The 18,228-nt window shown below is 37.6% G+C and overlaps 1 long non-coding RNA gene across 2 annotated transcripts in view; it reads right to left on the bottom strand.

Moving 5' to 3' along the window:
- LOC122185475 overlaps nucleotides 1-17,513 on the bottom strand; it is a 219,364-nt gene extending 201,851 nt beyond the window's left edge. Inside the window, exon 1 of one of the 2 annotated variants that reach the window (XR_006180879.1) lies at nucleotides 17,447-17,513. This is a non-coding gene — a long non-coding RNA (uncharacterized LOC122185475). Of the gene's footprint in view, nucleotides 1-5,410; nucleotides 5,478-17,446 lie in introns of those variants that run through there. The other variant, XR_006180878.1, reaches the window with a different exon arrangement.
- Between the last annotated feature and the right edge of the window lie 715 nt (nucleotides 17,514-18,228).

Here is an 18,228-nt window from a genome sequence, read left to right as displayed (position 1 = left end):
TCCCAAAACAAAACATCCGAGTTGGTCTTGAACCAATTTGTGCTGAAAATGGCAGTGAAAAAAATGGGGAAGTTAATCTACAAATGAACAGATCTGTTCAGACACTACAGTGAGTATCACTTGAAAACAAGTTTCTGATTAAACGCCAACACATATCCAAAGTTATTGCCTGTATATCCTTCCTTGCTCTTCTCCAAAGGCACACTGAACTTATATAGGGAGAGTGCCACTTTCTAGGACTTTCCTAAAGGTGTGCAAAAAGGCTTTCTTCATTCTTCCAAAAATAAAAGATTGCCATTCTCCATAGAAAAGGAAGATCCTGGTTTCTCTCCACTACATTCAGTATCTAGTTTTTTTTAACACTCATAGTACAATAAAGCCACTCAGGCCCAATAAAGAGTTTGCTATTAGAATTTAGAAATACATCACGTTTTTATTGTGACTTCCTTTAGCTCATGCAGCTAACTTGCACATCATCCAAATTTCTGATCTCTCACAGCTGGGAAAATCTAACCCTCTCAGGACTTAGTCAGATTTTCACATCAATTTGTTTAATTAACACCAAGCTTAATATCTCTCAATTATGACTACAAACACTTCCCTAAAGCAAATCAAATCCAGTGACTTACAAAAAAAAAGCAGCAGAAAAAAAAAAAGAAATCTGACATTTAAAAATCAGAACACAATGCCAAAAGACAGCAGGACAGTAACTACTGTTTCTCTCGCTAACACACTACAGCACTCAGCAACCCATAGGAGGATCGTACCAAATCTGTTACGTGTAAATATTATACGCAACCATCTAAAAGCATTTAATCATCACTGGAATATACAGTTAACACATACTGAATTTCAGACACAACTACAAATACTGCTAGAGCATTGCTTGTGAAGAGCGTGCAGATCATGTAAACAGAAGTACAACAATACGATGCCACTAATCTCCCATAGCTTGATAGCAGTAACTGGATAACAGTGTGCTGCCTACTGAATCAAAAAACACTCTGATGCAATTAGGTACAGTACCTGAAGACAAGAAATGAACTATACTGTGATACAGCTTTCTACAGAAGATGTTGCCAGCCGAAAGGGACTTTAAGTTAAAGCAAGCACTTTCAATTAACTGCATCACGTCCAATACAAATACCAGTTAGAAAACAACAGCATCAAACCTTAAGCATGGACATATCTGAATTTCACCAATTAAGGACCTATTCCTGCAGACTTCTTGCCCACCATGCTCCCAGTAATCAGTAGCACAAAAAACCAAAGCAGTAGCAATCAGATTTATTTCCTAGCTTCTTCACTCTTATATCAAAAGCCTATTGACACTTTATCAAAATTAGAAGCTATTTTGATGATTTTGATAAAGAAAGACAATCCCAGATGACGGAGGCACTTGAATAGCAGCTACAGTGGACTTAAATTGTCACCTTTTTGGCAATTCAACATATATTTACTGCTCAACCAATATGAGCAGTTTGAGAAAATCTAAGACAAGTAAGCATCTAGGTCAATTTCTAAGCTTTGACTCTCCCAGAAGCACCAGAGGTCCCCAGGCAGCAGAACTCACAAACCACCCACAAAACCAAACTAAACTTTACTATAAAACTAAAAAATAAGTCCAATTTAATATGAAGGACTCTTGTGCTGAGACCACATGGGAAAACAAAAACCGAACTCCCTCTTGGGTTTCTTGACAAATGTGATGTGGGACATCAGGTCCAATGAACCTCATTAAGTAACTCATGCTCAAGAAAGAAAAAGGAGGATGGATGGAAAGAGACTATCAAGTTTTTAGCTACTTTAGTCTAATGAGAATTTATAGACATTGGCATTTGGTTTAATTTATACTGATGCTTAACTTTTTTTTTTAAACTTTTAAATAGCGATCCTTATTAAGCACACATCTATGATTCTTCTCATTGCCAGATATAGTAGTATCTTTCATAGACATGTTTCATAAAGCTAGCATTTGTAAGAAAGATTTCACCCTTTAAAATGAGAGCTTTTTAGCATGATGGAAAGTTTTCTTTTAAGAACTGGAATTAACATGCACTGCGTATCATCTGTTGTGAAATAGGCAGCACGTCAGTATCACCTCCTACTCAGAACCATCCTAACTACAACCTCAGTATTTGGGTAGCTAATTAACGACCTACTATTACTATACTGTAAAGAAGAGATTGTCACGTTATTTCAAGTATTTTTTAACAGCCTTTGAACACCAACTACTAAATTTGTTTACACTATTTAAAGAAGAAAAAGAATTTATAAATCTTCAGGAGCCTAGAAATGGAAAAGATATGTAATTTAATTTAAAACTTTTAAACATATGTAGATGTTTATATAAAGGCTTTTTTTTTTAAATAAACCCACTGGCCTTTCTCTATAAACTGCTTGTATTACTAGATTTGGAAGTTACAGCAGGAGCACTTCTCATGTTCCCTCTCCTTTCCAATTTCAACTTCACTTCAACTGACGACAAAAGCAAAAAAACAGTGTTCGAAAATTTTACTTGCCAGTCAATTTATCAGTACATTGAACCAAAGATGTAAAAGCAGTAAAGCAACAAGATTCTAAATCCTTAGTTGAGCAACTGTAAAGTAACTATTACAAGGAAGACCGACACAGCTATTAGTACAACTTTTTTCACAATCACATGGCCAAATGGGGCCATAATTTTCTCACAGCTCAATGACTCCAGTGTTTTCAGACACGAGAAGTAGGCATGCCTGTACTTACAAACTGTACAGCACAAGGCACTTGATGTGAGCATTTATGCACTGAGATAGTACAGCAGGTTTTGGATCTCTGCATTATCTTTTGATGAGTGCCTACATTACGTAGCCTCAATATCTTATTATGTCCAGTGCAACCTTACATAATTCAAACTGATTATAACTGTTTCATCAAAGCAAATCTGTCAACACAGCAGTCATTCTAGTTGGAGAAGATGAGGTGGAAGGCTTCACCTTTACTAATTTTTTGTCCCCCAAATATTACTTTTAATAGAGTTGAAAGAGTTTCTATGATTCTAAATTCTGATGCTATAGGTAAGAATAGGTGAAAGGACCAAAAGTTACAAAGAGATTTGGGTTTACAGTCAAGAGTTTTGAGAAGTCAAACCACACAGTGTGCCAGAGATGTACCAAAACTGCGCAAGCTATTAGACTACTAATAAATGAGATAATCCAGGTACTAAGAAACCTCTTATGTACAGCTTGAGAGCCATTCTAATAAATAATTCTCATCTCCATCATAAAACTTGCTTAGAGGACTTACTGAAGATATTCCATGCAACTATATATACAGCATTTAGTCAGCAAACCTTTCTTTAAAACACATCAGATTTTCTCAGGATCTGGATACAAAAGCAGTTTGGAAGAAAGCAAGCTGGCCCAAAACTTTACTTGAGTTGCACTCTATATGACATTGGACCTAACCGGACCAAGCAAACTCTTGGTTAACACCCAATTCTTTTTCCAGTGTAGTGGTATACCTGATAGGAGCACACATACATAATTTACTTACTGAGGAAACGTAAAAGGGCTGACAATACCAAGTACACTGTTCCAAACTGAAGACAAAAAGCAGTTTAATTTTGAAATAAGCACAGAGGTTCAATCCATTTATCATTCTACTTCATGAAAGGGGAAAAAAAAATGCCTAATTAGTTTATCTTACATAAAATAAATAAGTTTACAGATATTTACTTACTGCACTGATTGTTTTGCATTGTGAGATAATTGTGTCATTGTCATCTCCTCTGAATGGAGAAATGCATTTGGTTGTTACTACTGCATCAGAGTATTATTCTGCATTGTTTTCCATTAGCAGAATTTCAGCCATCCCAGAATGCATTCAGACAGTGGTTCATTTAAAAAAAAAATCATTTTAAACCTCATGTATTGATTTCTTAAACCACCACATACAATCTGACCAACTACTTCCTCCTGTTGGACTACAGCGGCTTCCTGGTAGACCATGGGTAGGCATCTGTAGCAACTGGACAGATCAATACAATGGGAAAGACATTACAACAGAGGTGTGACGATAGAAGGATAGGCACAACAGAAGGGTGCTATGAAGGAAAGGAAGAAAATCACTCACCCCATCAGAAGATTCTAGGTTCACAGGAGAAAGCTTCACCAAAGAGGGATCTCCAGAAAGAGATTCTTCCCCAGTGGCAATCAGCCCTTAAATGAGGTCTAATGAGGCCAGCCTCCACCCCTTCCAATTGCACAGATGAATTGCCTTCACCTGTGTTCCTAGGGCTGACCAAATCCTCTCCCCATGTGCTCAATCAGTGGTTCAGGCCATGACTCAACAGTTTCTATGCAGCATCTGAAGATGTAATTCTACTGTTAGCTGCTGAGAGCAGCAGTTATAATCCAGAAGTCACAGTTGTCACATTCAGAGACTCCTTTTCCCCTTCGTCCTTTTTATCATTCCATGCTGATTAACCAAAGCTTGCATCTTTTCCACACTGCATCTGTTTCAGAACACTGTGAACTCCATGTTTCTCAGGCCTGTTATGTTTCCAGAATGGTTTCAGTGCTGACTCTGATGTTTCAAAACATGTTGATATTTTTCTTGACAGGTATTGTGCAGAATTCCAAAATGCACCAAAATCAGCAGCAGTTCTCCTCTACCTACCTCTTTACCTCTTTATTCTGAACACAACAGCTTCTCTGTCCTTAAGACACAATATATTGTAAGAAGCACAAAGGAATGCCCTAGAAAAACGAAGTCTAAAAAGCCACGTAGAACTAGATCCTGCAAAGACTGAGAATCCTGCTCCCATCAGGAAAGGCACAAGTAAAAGTTCACTGATAAAACTCAATGTTAATACTTGCAGAACCTAAAAAACTATGCTTTCTTAGCTGCAAGATTTTGACTCATTTAAGTTCGTTACAAACAAAGAAGTTTTTGTGTGAGGGACTTCTTTAATTCGCAACGCCATAAATTAAACAACAGCAAATATTACTTTAGGGGAAGCAAATGAACACACGCATTCAATAATGTTTAATAACAAAGCATTAGAGCTGCGCTCACCCAGCATACGCTTATTCATAGATATGGCAAATCTAGCATACACAATTAGTCTAGACTTCAGAAACCAGAACCTGTTGATTTTTGGTCAACTTAGTTACTAAAATATCAGATCCTGAAACATACTGATTTTTTTCCTAACTTTAGATACCCAGAAAACCTTAATCATGTTATTGTGCATTATTACAGTATTCTCTAACTGTTGTTGTAACAGCCTTATTTCTTCACTAATTGCTGTTTAATAAAACTTTAGTCAGATTCTAGAGCAGAAGTTACTTAAAGGAGTAAAATTTGTATAAGTATTCAATAAATAAATAAATAAAACCCATCATCAGGTAAATTACCCAAACAACACCTTTGGAGACATAGGTAGCAGTGAAGCAGCACTTCTCCATCACCCTCTAGCGAGGCAGAGCTTCCCAAGCACAGATTGTCACCCCAAAGACCCTGTCGAGAGAAGACAACGCTAGCAGCCCCCACTTCAGTTTGTAAGGCATGAAGTCTAAACACAGCTTTTCCTATCATTCCTACTCCCAGAATACTCTTGATGAGTTTAGCTAAATTCTTCACAGCTGAGGTGGACTAATTGCTGCTGGATGAACAGAGCTCAGCTGATACCTGGCTCTCAGATTAAGTTTACCTGTGCAACCAGGTGCTGTAATCATGCATGCTGTTTTCCCCTCCCGTGTTACAGCTGTAGACTCTTTACTTACATGGCATGTTCCCACCTCCCTCCCCACACCCTCAAAAAAAGCAGGAAAGTTGTCCTTTAACCAACAAAGAAATTAACTACTAATATGATTGTACTGTGTGTGATGTACTTATATCCCCAACGAGGACTTACAAAGTTACTGAAATACTATCCAGTATTAAAAAAGTCTATTGCTGATATCAGTGAGAATTTGATCCATCACAGAACCATTTAAAAGGAAAACACCTGCAAGATCAAGCCCAACCTTCAAATTAACCTACCCAGTCCCACCACCAAACAGTGTCCCTAAGTGCTAGTTCCCTGGGCAGCCCATTCCAATGCCTGACTGCTCACCCTGAAGAAATTCTTTCTGATGTCCAATCTAAACCTCCCCAGTGCAACCCAAGAGCACTGCTACACATCCTATCACTTGTTGCCTGAGAAAAGAGGCCGATGCATACCTCACTGCAGCCTCCCCCCATGTAGGTGCAGAGAGCAATGAGCCCTCCCCTTCTCCAGATTATACAACGGCAGTTAACATAAAATCAAAAAAAATCCTTGATTAAACAACGTTATATCAATACTGGCAAAAATTAAATTCATTCTGAGCACTAAAAACAGATATCCTCACTTCTCAAACATATTCAACTTTCGCTTTTCCCCTTGGAGGGCTCCTCACTCTGAGGTATCCTTGAAATCATTCATTCTAATTCATAAGGTGAGGTGACACATGAGATGTAACACAGATTTTCCTCTTATGGACAGATGAAACCTTCACAGTCCCCAGTACTCTAAACAGGTATTAAGTAGCTACATTCATGTTCTAAAGGACATCAAACTCTTCATCCTCTCCAAAAGCATAAATAGCAAAATAATTAAATTGCATTTATATGCACAGCAGTTTTAAAAATAATGCTGCAAATCTGGATGCCAGGCAGCAAAGAAGAAATTAAGCTATTTTAGGTATCTTCCAGGCAATACTATTATTTTGCCATAACATATTCACATCCACTTGAACCTCCCTGAAGTTACCAATATATACCAGATAGAGTAACAAATAAAGCACCTGTACATTGCATGGAGGAGACTAAACCAGAGCAAAGTGCACTGCCTCATCCCAAACCTTTCCAGCTTTACACAAGCTGTGATAAACGCAGTTTTAATTTTACATTTGCCAACAGTGACACCTGCTGGAAAGCAGCGTTCTCGTATTCTGTTTTCAGACGTGCCACATGGCAGCTCAACTTGCGACGCTGTGATGCCATCCAGCTTGCACATACACGTTCATTAGGGATAGGTTTCATCATTAAGTGAAATCATTCTGTATCACAGGTTGGAATATTCTAAGGAGCATTGGCATATAATTTTTAGAATCTTACTCGAGAGGGTTAGAACAGCAGGCTTTGAGAACTGCAGTAAAACAGGGACAGCAAAGATCTTTTGACAACTGCTAAGCTTGTAGTCTTTAAGACATCCGAAATCTCATGAGGAAATTCAGAAGATTAGTTCCACAACTACACATCATTATTTTTACACTCATATAGAAAGCAATCAACAGAACACCTAATTTGGCTTCTAATAGTTGGAGACAATTATGTAAGCATTCCTATTTCTTTTTAATTAAAAAAAGAAAAACCACATTATTTCTATTATGCATTTTTGCCTTAATATTTATCCACGAAGGTAGTTAAGGTGTGCTATCTTCCTGTCATACTGTTTTTAAGACGGAATCCCATGCTATGTATGGATCGTATGCAAATGCTCTTTGATTTCAAATGAGACTTTGCATACTAAGGAGTCTATTTTCCCATCAATGCAGAAGAGATTTACGCACATAAGTCCCATTACCATTAATGGGACTCACCCACATAAATCCCCTGCACATTGATAGACTCTCAGGATTTACATTGAAATGGGTCCTTTAGAGCCATTACAATGTCAACCTTTTGCCAGGATTTTGCGTATTAACAATACTGAGCAATACATGGCAATCTTAATGTGCAAAATCCTGGCAAAAGGCACAACATAAAATGATATGAACAGAGCAAAAAATAGGTATTTAAATATGATCACTAATTATTCATTACCTGCCCACATTCTTATTGGTTGTTTTCCAGCATCGTTTTCCCTATTAAAAATTCACCCTCTAGTTTACATGACTATCCTCTTTCCCGAGCAATTGTTACTCAAAATCTGATCCAAAGCATTTAGATTCTTCTTTCAAGCTGTAAAAAATCTTTCCTTCTATTAACTTACCTTTTAGATGGCTACAATATCTCACAGATTTCTTCTTTTAAAAGAAATGACACTTTTTTTTTTTTTAACTGATACACCTTTGTTGTAAGTGTAGTAGCATAAAACCAATAGCATAACTGCAGCAAGTAGTAAAGTTACCTGAGACAGAATAGGATCAGTAAAACATCAGTTTGTAAGCAGTGAAGGATAAATTCCAAAATATGCCACTTCTGTTGAATCATTTTGCCCCTCCCAACTATGGGTAAGAAAGGTCACCTAAAATCCACGTCACAGATAAAGTTACTAAATTAAGCTATGCTGCCCACTGGAAAAGTGAAATTTATCACTTATGCTGGAAGAAATGCTTGTAGCACATATCTCCCATATGCAAAGGCAGCTCAGCTCTTACCTCTCATTTTGGTGCCCCACTTTCTATAGATACACATCAGCATTTTGGTACTTAAACACAAGTTAAAAACTACATTATTTCTCCAGAATTTGGTCTAGCAGTAACTGAGCAATTTAGCCCAGATAAGGACTCACGTGGCTGTTTGTACAACCACACTGCCACTGCGATGTGGCTGGGAGCAGAGTACATGATGGACAAGAACACTACGCTAGAAAAACTTTCCCCTTCAGCATTCAGCAGTCACTAAAAGCCATGAGCTGCTGAGTGACATGTCAGAACAGGCTCCAGGTGCAGCCGTCAAAGTTGGAGCTTTATCACTTCATCCTGAAATATTCCTCCTTCTAGAGAACTGAGCAGTCACTCCTACCTAATGTTACAAAGGCTTAACAAGCAGACAGCAGTTAACCACTGTGGGATGAAATGTAAGTTCCCATTTAAAAAACAAATAAACAAACAAAACCTCCAACCACCAACAAAAAAAGTTGAAAACGTGCTGCTGACAATAGATATTTCACATGAAAAAAAAGTAAACAAAATAGCAAACAAATTCTCGTTTTACTAGCAGCAATGTACAGGTGAAAAATCATGCTGTGGGAGACCAGTAGCAGTTCTGGCATATCCTGTTCACCAGTGCTACCTGAGATTATTGGATATACGCTTGCTGCAAAGAAATAGATACAGAAGAGGCTCCTATCATTACTTCACAAAGAAAACTGTTTTATGCTACAGATTTAGGACCTGCATCTGTTAATATATTTAAAAAAAAAAAAAAAAAAAAAAAGACAGTAGGATGCCAACTAGGTAACCATGGTGATTCTTGATCTCACATACACAGACTATCTGCATTGTATATGACCTTCCTTATTCTCCTCCACAGACAGGCTTAGACTCCAGTGACTTCAGTATCAGGACACAATGCCCACAGGATGAAGATCCTAAAATCAGACCTACAAAATTAAAGGTATATTTAAAAAGTGAGCCGAGAATGTAAAAGTCCTTCAATGAATCTGGGCCTTAGTGAACAATATTAAGAACAGAGAACCACCACAAAACCACACTGTAGCCAAGCACTATGTCCCAGATTACTAGAAGAATTGAATCTGATAGACTGAATGCATGGAATTTAACTGGCAGACAACTGAATTCTGCAGAAGATTTGCCAGCATTTTTTTCTGGTTTTGGCAAATCTCCTCTTATTCTCTGGACACAAAATGAGGGCTAAACAAAATCATCTCTTATTCTTCGATATGCCTGATAAGGAGCCATTCTGGCTACATCTCCATAAGGACCAGTCCAGGGGCACATTCAGAGTATGCCTGCCATACCTGTAGGACAAGTCATCCTGTGATGCAGCTGGCAAGCCTCTCTTCCCCTTTCATTTAAAGGAAAAACACAAGATGGTGCTAGAGGTGGCAATACTCCTGTTTACACAGTATCTCAGCCATTAGGGCGCTGTCCCAATTTTGTACAAGTAACATTTTCCTTTGTTTGAGGTGGTTTATCCCAGACATGCTAACTGGCTGTATGGTGCACCACAAACCAGAGAGGACCATATTTCCATGGGGAGAAGAAAGCTCTCACCTGAGACAGTGCAGATCAGGCCCTGACCCACACCTACTCCCTGACTACAAATTCAATTCAGAGTTAGACTTATACAGATTACCCAGTGGAAAAACAGTTACACACATGCATTATTTTACAAGTTCTGTTAAATGCTGATAGGAACAGAACTGCGATGTAGGATTTGATTTTGTCTGTATTAAAGCTGGACAAGAAAGATCCAAAAATACAACTTAAACAAAACCAAGGTTATAGCAGGTTATACTTGCTTTCACAGAGCAGCTGTACTTCCATAATAGAAATAAAATTACCACTGTTCAACTATCCTGAGTTAACTGTGTGCTGCACAGGCTCCTAACTGAGGCCTGTACTTGCAGGCTATTTAGTTCTGGAGTTGAAAAAGCATTGTAAATCCATTAACATATGCCCATCTTCCTGCCCAGAAACAAAGGCTTTCTGCCTTTCCCAATCACCTACTTTTACCCAGCCCCAGAACTACATATTTTTTCCCATAGTCATACTTGTTCCTGCCAGAGCTGTATGGCAGCTACAGAGCAAAGGAGGAACGTAAAAAGACAAGAAACAATAGAGACCAGCTTAGAGCTGAAGAAGGCAGCAGCCATCCTGAGTTGCGAGACGCCTTCTGCTTCCTTTCCTTTTCTTACAAAGGATTCAACTACAATTTGCAGAGGAGAAAGCAAACAAAGCTTCCCAACAGGCCAGAAGGTGGACAGACTCACGGAAGCAGTAGCCAAAATTACTCCTTTGGTTAGCTAAGGTAACATCTGCATCCTTCTCTCAGAACTCAAGTCTCAGATTTCTTACAGTTTGCCCCAACCTCAGTTAGGATGAGATTAATGAGAAGGATCAGGGAGAGTTAGCAAAACAGGTCTAAGTGGGCAAAATAAGGTTGCCCAGGTACAACTGTGATCATTGAAGATATGATCATGTGTGATCAGTGATCATCTGTCTGTGAACCTTCTACACAAACCTTCATTCATTTCTAATGACTGCATACCAGTAGAAAGATGTTTTTCCTTCTGTAGTTTCTGTTGCTTTGCTTTTTTTTTTTTAGTGTTTGCCATAAAGCAACCTTGTTGTGATGTCATATTTAATTCATGCTCTGTAAAAATTAGAAGTTTTTGCCTCTCTCATTAGCCTACATATAAAACTTACAATATAGTTTCTTGTCAAAAGGCAAGAAGTGAGGATATTTCTGTACCTCTAGACAGTAGCTAACAAGTACTCAAAATTATGCTTCTTTTAAAGATGACATACATTAGTATTGCAGTGAACTTGTGACTTACTTGTCATCTAAATTTTACTAGGCAAAATTCATTTTTAGCTATTATTTCTAGACAAAAATAACCACCTGTATTATGACCAAGTGACAAAAGCCAGGAAAATGCAGAGTTAAGGCTGACACTGTATCCTTTACTGGCACTGCAGGTTAAGAGTAGACAATGGCAGTCTAAGCTTTGGAATTCACAGGCTTTGTAAAACATCTATCAGAATCTCACTAGTAAAAAGAAGGCCTATTTCTTCTTTTCTCAAAAAATAAAAAAATTAAAGATTTGGTTTTGTTCTACAACACAATTTTTAACATACCATAGGAACAGAAGAACAAGTGAAAGATGCCTTTTAACGATATACCAAAACTAATTCTTCACTGCAGAAAATTCAGGTTTGTGATACCCTGAGAAAGCCCTGTTTTCAGTGTTCAAGGACTTTGCAATAACATGGGAAGGTAGGGCACTGCAAGCACAGGTATAAATAATGATGCCACCTGATACGACAGCATGGAGAACCAGGCAGTAACCTGAATTTCTAGGACCAAATACACAGCTCTGGAAAGGAGCTACACAGCTTTATGGCCTGCTGCTGTAAAAATAACAGTAACTTGATAGTTTACACATCCCTCCCTTTCATCCACAATGTTGAAGTACATACTTGTTTTTAAGCTCTAAATGTAATGCAGATCTGATCAGAAATCAATCAATTCTGGGAAACATCCAAAGAAATGACACACGTACAAGCTGATGAAATCAAAAAAATTTCTAGTACTATTGTAATCACTCCCTTTACAAGCAATTCAGCACACAAAGCAAATATTTTGGTATCTAAGGTAATTATGGATGTGTAATACACACAGTGAACCGTAAGTTTGGAATCCATCAATACATTGTACTGTGTTAATATCTTCCAACTTTTACACAATATCCCTTTGAAATTAGTATGTCTAGTTCTTTATTTTAATGGTATGATGTGACAGATCTTAAGGAATCTGTTCCAACCCAGCAGCTCCTTATTTCACTCCCACCCAAACATTCAATCTGTGTATTTCAGCTACTTTTCATAATTTCCCTTTTTCATTTATCTATAATAAGCTGATATCACAAGGTAAGTTCCTGAAAGCAAGCCAAAAAGATGTGGCATATTCTGTTTTTAATCAAATGCATTTTAACTTTACTGCTATAAATCAATTTGCAGCTTACACTGACTTGACAATTCCCTTTGCCCATTTTACGTGTTGCCTACAGCCTCATGCATCTCCCTCCCACAGGCAGGCTATGGTCTTCCAATAAACAGACTACACACATTTGGCTAAAAAAAACCCTCAAAAGAAGGCTAACTTCAAGATGGCTTTAAGCTATGAACATTACCAAATGCTTACAAAATGTACGTGAGATCTCAGTTCTCTGCCCCACATATTGCATGAGACAAGTTCACACTGAGGACAGCTTCTGTCTGCTGTTAGAAGTATTTCAGGACATGCTGAAAGAAGGGGAAAATCAGAACATTTCCCAGGTATTCTGCAGTCAGTAATCTGCACGCCTGTTCAACAAAATAATTTCCAAATTTCCCTGTAGTTCATACTTGCTGCTCACTCACTTGATGCTCCTGACTTGCACTATTACCTGCACGCACAAGGAAAGTCACGTTACTTGTTAGAGTTGACAGGCACCTGAAATATTGTGCTGCAGAGCTTCAATAAGAGAATGTGAGCAGAAGAAACAGGAAGCATCAGAGCACAATAACTGATAGATCAGACAGAGCTCTCGGAAGGCACTGCTCCCCTTATCTAAAAAGGGGCATATTTGCACAAGGATCTTTATATTTTCTGCATGCATAAGTCAGTAATATTCAATTACTTACATTCAGAGAGATGCCATCAATCCAGCTCCATCAAACCATGGCGTCATGATGGAACTTAGTCTATTTTTTTTTAGTCAGTTCTATTTTTTTAAATAAAGAAGAATGAGATTTCCTAATAAGTATCTTGCCAACCACAAAGCAAGCAGCAGTGATCTTATTCGCACTGCAAGCATTAACCTTAGAAGTGGCTCCACATTTCAAGAGCTCTTCATGCAGTCACACCACCACCCAGTAGATTCAAAAGTGTTTCACTGACTTTACTAAATTGAGTTTGTGGGTCTGCAAGGTACCTAGGTTAAGAAAATACTGTTGTGTCCTAAGAACATTTCCAAAGCATGTGACAGGCTCAAACAGCCATGATGAACAGTCTTTATTTTGACATTACCCAGAAAACTAGCCTTCCTTAATCTCTAATTGAAAAAAGATATACGGACAGTAAACAGACCCCTCCTTTTTCTCACAGTTCTGACAGCTTTTCTAGGCCTAAGGACAAACTACAAAGAGAGGAAAGAACCAGCTAATTTCATGTTGCTGTTGGTATGTCATTACAAGCACAGGCTCTGAAGTCGTCGAGGCAACAAATAAATCTGTGAGTGTCTCTCAGGTCCTCCTTATTAAACACAAATCAAAAGACTGTGACTTACAGTCCCCAAGTGCCATGAGTTTTATGGCCTCCAAGTAATACGTGAAAATAATAGGTAAATAATGAATGATTTTTAGAATGCCTCCTTTAACCAACAAAACTACCAATACAATATTTGTTCCTGTTTTTCTCCCCTTGGATGTTGAAGGAAGAATGAAATTGTTGAGCTTCTGAGACAGTGATGACTGGATGATGGCCACATTACTTACGCTGTACAGTGAATTTCAACATGGTCCTCCAGAGATTTTGTTCTACTTTAAAGAAAAGAATAAAACTGGTAGAAAATATTTCGTTAAAATAGTATCTGGACCACACAATTTCACTGGATAGCAATGCATACCATAAGAAATTTGAAAAGATTAAAGACTAGTTTGATGAAAATACTGACTCAAGTCCTGAGCATTCTTATTGGACAGACTAAAATTGATTTTACTAGACAGACTGAAATTGATTACATGCACTAATTATAAGAGAAAAGATTCCAATAAAAGTTTTACAAGTAAGCCTAAAAACACTCTACAAGAACACCTCTTTCTGTACTATCTTGTATATAATGCTAAAAGTTTGTTGTCCACAGTCAAAATCATTTACTTGTTCCTTAAGGCTAAATGAAAACCCAAACAGTGCTCAAAATTACAAAAAGAAGCTTCTGAAAATTTTGCAGATGTTCTATGAATTCACAGTGAACAACCTGCTTATAAAAAAATAAACGTCCTTTATCACAGTTTGTGCTGTATAGTAATTTTATCTGCACTATAAGCCTGACTCCACCAAATTCACAACGGATGGTGCATCGGGAATGTTACTAATGCAACAGTTCTAAAGGTTCACAATAATACTCTAAATGACACCAGAATAATAGCAGTATCACAATGCATTGGCATTACTGTCCCAACCCTAACTGACAACCACAATGCTCATTAAAAGCCAGGTGGGAAGTCTGAAGAATTTAGAAAGCATCCTCAAATGGTAAGGGATGGACTTCATGGAACAAGGGAAAATTGTGCAGGTATAGCTTACTCGTCCAATTAAGCTGAACAGTGTTATACACTCTAAAGTGGACAACTGGAAAACATAGGTAAAAGGAAAAGCTTTCCTTGCAGGCAATGAAGAACACTATAGGGCACCTGGTATTGAGGAATTACCACCCTTTGTTCCCAATCTCTTGCTGTTTTTCACATATTTAAAAATAAATGCCACCGATTGTCCACTGAACATCTCTTCCCATTCCAATACAAGTCAGTCTGATTAAACCCCCAAAGTGGCAGATAAAACAACCTAATCTCGAGCACTAGAACTATCTGCTTATGCTCAGCAGTGGTTTCAACCCATACAATAGCTCACTCACTGGGTTGCAGGCGTTTCCTTGCATGAATTGTGTTGTACTGGATTACGTCCTTAACAGAGAAAGTGCTTCTAAACTTATTTGCTGTAACTTCAGTTCCCCAACATATCGTTCTATGACTGTAAACTCCTCTCATGTATTACAGACTGTATTAGTTACACATACAAGTACATAATTACACACATCTCAAAAAAAGTAGTCACTGTGTGTAGCTGAGTCTTTCCTACAAAGCCTTCTCAACAGATGACTGAAATGATGGAGAATATTTACTGAAGAAATACAGTAAGTGATTTATTATGCTAATTCTTCATACTCTAATACACAATGTGCTTGAGCTTGAAAGGTTCAAGCACCAGACTTGGCAACTTGGAAACAGGTACAGGTGGAGGCACTCAGCATCCTTTAAGATCCAACACGTTTGAAAACATTGGCAGCTTACAAGCACTGTGCCACAAATGGAGTACTATTACTGAGCACAGCTCAGTCCTGGAAAAAGTTTAGAATACACCCCAAAATACATAAATTCAGAACAAATTCAGAACTTCAGTAAAAACTCTCATCCTAACTCAAGATGATTGCTTTAATTACAAGATTACATCCTTAAAAAATGCAGAAGAATTCACAAGAAGGGAAAAAATCATACAGAAATTAAAAATCTGTATTCTCTGTATGTCCCATGTAATTTTTAATATTTCTATTAAGACAGGTCTCAAAGTTCTCAAGTAAAGTGATGCTGCACAATGCTAGGAATAGTATATATTAAGAAAAGTTTGATATGAGGATTCTTCTCACTTTGCTATTGTTTCATTTGTTAAATAATCCAAACACATTAGGTTTGACAGTATTCAATGAAGAAGAGAAGTTAAAGTTTAAGAAAGTACGTGGGAGGAAAGACACAAAACTAAAAAAGATTAAAGATTGCCTATTATAAAGTGGGAGGGGGGGTGGTGGGAGAAGATCGTTTAGCCAGAGCAAGCACCAGAAGTAGCATGCAAGCCTTTGAAAAGAAGGATTCTTATGGCTGGATCATGTGATTTATGTAACAAAGTCAACTAGTTGTATCTTTGTTTCCACCCAGCACCCAAAGTTTCCCATTATGCACTTTGTACAGTATTTCTCAGGGTGAGAGGTCTGATGTTCTGCTAGGACACCAAAAAGCAAAGCTATTACTTTCACAAATTTCTTCATCAGTTCTACATATATGAAAAATGGTTGACAATCACAAGATACACAGCAGTGACAGTTCCAGAAAGTTTTTTGTGAATTTTCCATGTTTGCTGTTTTATAAGTCAGTCATTAGGAGGCAGCAAATGGCTCAGAACCATGAGGGAAAACAAATCCTGTCAGAAATTGGAAGAGAATAGGAAACCAGGAACTACGAGTGGAAACAAATTTAGATACAAAAGTGACTTTTTAACGTTCTCCAATTCTCTCAGATGTCAAGCTGGACCAAAGAAAATACTTCGGAAGCTATTTGTTAGATAATTTGGGATCAATGAAGCTGCACTCGAACTTTATGTGGTTGACTTCGGACTCTTGATAATGTTAAAATACAATGCACTTATTTTATTCCTACAGTATGCATTCCATGTTTCTATCCCAACACCATCCATACACGTGTAAGGAATAAAAAACAAATCACGTCTCGTACTGTTTCACTCAAACCAAACAGCTTACAATGGAAAGTTGACAGTTCTAAATTGTTTTCATGGCCCTATATTTACAGCAAAATTTAAAAGCCAACGTGCTTTTACTCATGCCTCACTAAAAATAAGAGTAAGATCTTAGTCACATTCACGCCTCTCTTCTTACCAGGATACAAGATTAAGCAGGACAAACACAACACATAGGAGTTTTCTTTAAAAGAATATAAAATAATAAGAAGAAACTGGAATTTCTTCTGAGTGCCCATATTTCTGTAAAATCACCAGTACCATTTTATATTGTGGAACCAGGAAGCTGGTATTAAGATGCATTTCAAGGCAGAATCAAAACACAGGTGGAGAAATGAGAAGTATTTTGCATTCTAAGCAAGCCTCTAAATACAAAAATATTATAAAATGGGCTATGCTTGCTCAGATCTTTGAATACGACATATAAATCAGTGTTTATTTAATAGGCTGCATTATCTTCAGGATAGAACAATACAGTTATCAGTCTCTGCCTAAACAGTTACGGTAAGTAACAGAGAGATAAGAAGAGCTAAATTACATCTGCAGTATCTCACATTAATAGATTCATACAGTTGTACAGCATTAATGCTTACAATACAGAATTTATGATTAATCAAACATTCTCAGCTTCTCCAGTTATTCTTGAAATACAAATAACAAAAACAAGGCATAAACTTACTGTTTGTCAGGCACCCACGCTGTCCTTCCGTCTGAGTTGGTGGGAAATAATTACCACTAGGAAATCTGGTAAGCAGAAATACAATGAAAATAAATATTAGCATGCCAAAAAAGGGATAAACTCAGCTTTCCTGCAAGTATTTCTCCCCACAGTACTTCACAGGTAACGTTAAAAAAAAAAAAAAAAAAAAAAGAAACCAGAAAAACCCCCGAGTTGAAAAAATATAAACATTTAAAAACACAGTCCAGCAGTGTTCAAGGATCCTTGCCTCTCAAACTTTAAAGCAGCACAGACAAACGCCGAGGTGCCCATAATAGAACAAAAATCCAAGTTCTCAATCACTAGTTACGCAGTATGTGCCAGTAAGGAAGACAATTTCCAAAATAATGATTAATGTATTATCCAGATTTTTTCCTCTCTCTCTTTTCCCCTTCCCATTCAGGTTTTTCTTCTTATAAAATGCACATAGGTTTTTTCTTCCCTGTACCCTGACTCAGGCCTGGCTTTGAAATGCATTTCAATCTCTCAACACAGACTGCTTTCACTGCATTTAGAGTCCTACCAAGGCCCAGCTTTAAAAGCTACTGATTCTTTTTTTCTTTAGCCTTCCTCACAAAGGAAGGGTATTTTGTAAATTACCAGCTCGTTCAGATCAACAAAAGGTACTTTCATAGAAAGCCCCATTTGATTTTGCTCAAATTTGATTACAAGGATGGAGAAAAGGAAAGGAAGTCAAAAAGAAAAACCCCAGATGGCTTTTTCATTCATCTCAGTGAATGAGC

This window comes from Lagopus leucura, unplaced genomic scaffold (genome assembly GCF_019238085.1).
Source record: "Lagopus leucura isolate 7727_CA_CO unplaced genomic scaffold, USGS_WTPT01 Super-Scaffold_100029, whole genome shotgun sequence".
In the NCBI taxonomy this organism is placed as follows: domain Eukaryota; kingdom Metazoa; phylum Chordata; class Aves; order Galliformes; family Phasianidae; genus Lagopus; species Lagopus leucura.
Note: the sequence above shows the minus strand (reverse complement) of the source record. Positions and strands in the feature narration are given on the sequence as shown.